The following is a 4,856-nucleotide window of genomic DNA, read 5'->3' as shown; positions in this document are numbered from 1 at the left end:
AGCCAACTCTTGATTTTGGTTCAGTTCATGATCTCAGGGTCCTGGTATCAAGCCCTGCCTTGGGCTCTGTGCTCAGCAAGGAGTCTTCTTCAGGATTCTCTCCCTCCCTCTGCCCCTCCCCTCCTCAAATAATAAATAAATCTTTAAAAAAATTTTAAATAGCATTATCTCTAGGATGCTTACAGTGCTGTGTCTTTGAAAGCAGGAGCCATGGCTTATTCATATTTGAATGTATCATTGGCTCCAGTTCCAGTGGCTGGCACAAAGCAGGAACTCTTTAATAAAGAAATGGTTCCCAATCTTGGGCTCCTGTGGCCACTGTCTGCAGTTATTCTGTGTGGTCACGTCTGTACTGACACCGCTGCTGCTGAGGGGCCTGACAGGCCTAGCCTGGAGGCTCCTGGTGCTGTGTGCCTAGATCCATTCCTAGCCACCACAGGAGCAGCTCAGGACCATGGATGTTGCCATTGGGCTCACTTCTTGCTTCCTCTGTTTCCTCCTGCCATCGGGCTGGGTCCTGTCACATCTGGAGAGCTACAAGAAGTGGGAGTGAAGGGTGCTGTCCTGTCCCTCACCCTGTAACCTGACCACTTCTGGCTTGTCCTGATCATGTCTGCTGCATTCTTGGCCGGCCTTCCCTGGATCATGTCCTTCAATTATAGTGACCTCTTCTGCGATCATGACCTCTTGATTTCTCCATGGTGACATCCTGGGACTACATATATTGGTTTATAAGGCCCTGCTTGGTAGGATCCTCCTTGTGACAATAAGGTCTACTCAAACCTTGAAAAATATAAACAGATGGACCCTATTCAGCATCTTTCCCTTCTTATTTCTTATCAGTAATGAAAATTGTATGAGTTTCCATAAAAATAGCATTTCAGTCAAACTGACAGACTCACTAAGATAGTGGTAAAGCTATAATGTATTTTATTGAAAAACAAGATATATTTGCCATTTAATGGTTCCTCTTCTTGCATCCACTTATTTGGGAAAATATCAAAATTTAAGAGCCAAATACTACCCTTCATAAATGCACACATATACACACGCTTACAGAAATCTAGCTGTTACCAGGCTAAAGAATGATAGCAATATTCTGCCTTGCATCTAGCTTTCCTCTTCATTTTATCATGCATATCCCAGAGAACTTAAACTGGGAGGAGTGATAGGCAGGAGAAAAACAGCTAAGAAACAGAAGCAAGAAAACACAACAGGGCTTTGGGGGGAATGGGGAAAATATGACTTCAGAACCACTAGACCATGATGCTGAGTTGTTTACCAGTTTTGGAAAGGAGACCCTTGGGATCATCTTGAGGAAAGGAAGAGATGAAATCAAATGAAATCTCAGAAGTAAGGTCATACCTTTGACTTAAGAAATAAATGAATAATTTGGAAAAGAGAAAAGAAGACCTAAAGAGCAGCCACAAGTGGGGGGTTCCCTAAAGTACTGAGCAATAGTGACAATTTCAGGGGACCCAATTCTACCCTTTCCAAGCCAAAGGAAGATGTAGTCTGATGGAAAGGCATCAGGAGGTATGAAGGGATGGATCCTCTCAGAGGGTTTCTGCTTCCATAAGAAATAACCAATAAGAACAGAAAACCATAAACTTAGAAAGTTTAGTAACAGAGGAAGAGAAAGAAAAATGCTCTAATTCTCAGCTCACCATTTCTGACTTTTCAGTTATGGATAATAAATGCCCTGCTCTTAGAGGTCAGGGCCTGTGTGTATGTTGGTGGACTTGGTGTGAGAAAGGAGCCTCCTCCTGTGTTTTTCCCCATTGCCTCCATTGCTGCTCTTCACACTGTTAGTGCTGCCACCTCCCACTGACCCAAGTGTTGTTGTTGGCCCCGTCAGCCAGGCTAAATATGCCTGTGGTGAACCTCCTGACATAGCTTCTGGAAAGTATCAAACATACTCTCTGCCAGAGAGCTTGGAGTAAATACTATCCAGGTCACTGGGAAGCTACATAATCCCTTCTGGGATTCCACAGCATGTCACTCCTGTTGGCTACCAGTCAACGTAGGGATGTTGGGGCTCAGGTTGATCAAGTGACTGTTCTGAAACAGGGGGCACATGAGGTCATAGCTCTCATAGTCAGTGACAGGGTAGACACAGACAAACCCATCAGCCCAGGAGAGGGAACAATTGATTTGCTCAGGGAAGATGACAACATTACTGTTCTCCTGCATATATAAAAGAACGTGAAGGAGAGAAGTAAAATGAAATATGGTTGGGCTCCAGAGAGATGCACCTGGAGCAGCATGATTCTGGCCTGAAGTTCTTTTTTTTTTTTTTTAAAGATTTTATTTATTTATTTGACAGAGAGAGACACAGCGAGAGAGGGAATACAAGCAGGGGGAATGGGAGAGGGAGAAGCAGGCTTCCCGCGGAGCAGGGAGCCCGATGCGGGGCTCGATCCCAGGACCCTGGGACCACGACCTGAGCCGAAGGCAGACGCTTAACGACTGAGCCACCCAGGCGCCCCTGGCCTGAAGTTCTTATAGGCAATGTTGTCCAGATGTCTGAGTTGGAATTGTAGAGCTGAAGGTAGGGGTATCCTGGGTAGGAATGTAGGGAGAAGAAAATCTAAGACAAAGCCAAGTTATCCTTACTGCATTAAGGAAGAAAAATACCTGACAGGTCCATATTGCATGTTCTTGCCTACTCTCCATCTCTAAATTCCTTGGCTGAGGGGTATGGAGGTAGTTGCTGGTCTGAACAAACACTAAACAACTTCCTCTCTAGAAAGTTATGGCTACATTTACAAATGGAATATTTTCCACCACTAGTTCTCTGATCAGGTTTATATCATTTTGGAAGTTTTTGAGACAAATCCGAAGTGGAAATCTCTAATCAAAAACTGCAGACTCGGGGCACCTGGATGGCTCAGTCGGTTGGGCATTAGACTCTTGGTTTTGGCTAGGGTCATGATCTCAGGGTCATGGGTTTGGGCCCTGCATCAGACACTGCACTCAGTGAGGAATCTGCTTGAGATTCCCTCTCTCTCTCCCTCTCCCTCTGCCCCTCCCCCCACTCGCACACACTCTCTTTCTCAAATAAATAAATCTTAAAAAAAAAAAAAACCTTGCAGACTCATCTAACTCATTTTCTCTTGTTTTACTTCTTGAGAAAATGTCTGAATAAAGATTCATTCCTGAGTGTGCCAGTGAGCACCTCTGAATTCTGGGATGCCAGCCTTTAAACTCTCTCTATCTCTGTCTCTGGCTGGTCTGTCTGGTCTGTCTGTCTGTCTGTCTGTCTCTCTCTCTCTCTCTCTCTCTCTCACACACACACACACATGAACACACGTACGTCTGAGCTACAGTGGCTCAAATGCACAGCACTTGCTCTTGGATTAAAACTTTAGAGCTCCTTCCTCAACACTTCTCCCTCCTTGCTCCACACCTCCCCTCCTACTCTTGGACATTTACTTCAGCACTTGCTCCTATCATTCTACCCTACTAACTTCCCACACCTGTATCCACACTCACTCCTTATCTTCACTCACTCCTCTTTTCTTTCTTATCTTTTCTCATCCCTTACTTTCCCCCATTTCAAAATCCCAAATCTCTAGCGCTATGTGGGAGCTGACTTGAATAGCAATTTTTCTCTTCATCAGAAAAAGATCAATCTGAGAAGAAAGACAAACATATTCCAAACCCATTCTCCTTTTCTTCTGTTTTCTCTCCTCCCCATTCCTTCTCCAGATTTCATTTAGAAGTGACGTTATTTGCAGGGCACCTGGATGGCTCAGTTGGTTAAGTGTCTCCCTTCGGCTCAGGTTGTGATCCCAGGGTTCTGGGATTGAGCCCCTCAGTTATCAGTGGGGACTCTGCTTCTCCCTTGCCCTGCTCATGCTCACTCTCTCGATCTTTCTCTCAATTAAATAAATAAAATCTTTTAAAAAAAAAAGAAGTGGCATTATTTGCTAAAGTCAGGGTTGCGGCATCAAACACTAAGGAATAATCTAGTATTTTTGGTGAAAAGTATGACCTACCCACTCAAGCTAAATGAAGAAATAGCTGGAGAAACAGGAATCAAGGATAGTTGAACACTCAGACATGCATCTCGACTTTTTTGGTTAATGAGCAATAGGTAAAGCCTTTAATGAGTAAATTAGGAGGTAAGTCTGGAGAGAAGTGTGAAGTGAATTGGGATTCAATAGGAATTGTAATTTCATTGTGTGCCTGTGAACAATATACTGAAACTCTTGGAGCTTATTTTGTCTTTTGTAAAGTGAAGTGCACTATTTTTATACTTTGTGGGGCAGGCATAAGGGATAAGCAATGTCAAGGAGGTTTTAAACAGGAAATATCTCTTGCTCCCCATTTAAAATCTCTGCCCTTCTTGCTCAGTTCTCAGCCTTAATATTGAGGTATCTGGACCTCCATAGGTGGCTTTCAACTCACTATCATATTTATTGTAGTTTCAGAACCAGTTGTTCTTCCAAGGACATGTCCATTAAATCCCTTGGGAATCAAGCCATAGGAAGAGTTATATAGGGCAGTCACCTTCCCAGGTTGTGACTGTAAAGCCTCCCTCCTTCCTCATACTGGGCACTTGGGGCCTTGACAGGCAAATGAGTTTTGCTGGAGCCAGTGTGACATACATACAGGTAAGAAAATGAGGAGACAGGGGGCACCTGGGTGGCTCAGTCGTTAAGCGTCTGCCTTCAGCTCAGGTCATGATCCCAGGGTCCTGGGATCGAGTCCCACATCGGGCTCCCTGCTCGGCAGGAAGCCTGCTTCTCCCTCTCCCACTCCCCCTGCTTGTGTTCCTGCTCTCGCTATCTCTCTCTCTGTCAAATAAATAAATAAAATCTTTAAAAAAAAAAAAAAAGAAGAAAAGAAAA

At 44.2% G+C, this 4,856-nt stretch overlaps 1 pseudogene; it reads left to right on the top strand.

Annotated features, from left to right (window-relative positions):
* The first annotated feature begins 229 nt into the window (after positions 1-229).
* On the top strand, positions 230-553 carry LOC116621855 (annotated as a pseudogene).
* The last annotated feature ends 4,303 nt before the right edge of the window (positions 554-4,856 follow it).

The sequence above is a fragment of the Phoca vitulina genome, unplaced genomic scaffold (genome assembly GCF_004348235.1).
Source record: "Phoca vitulina isolate PV1807 unplaced genomic scaffold, GSC_HSeal_1.0 scaffold51, whole genome shotgun sequence".
Lineage (NCBI taxonomy): Eukaryota > Metazoa > Chordata > Mammalia > Carnivora > Phocidae > Phoca > Phoca vitulina.
Note: the sequence above shows the minus strand (reverse complement) of the source record. Positions and strands in the feature narration are given on the sequence as shown.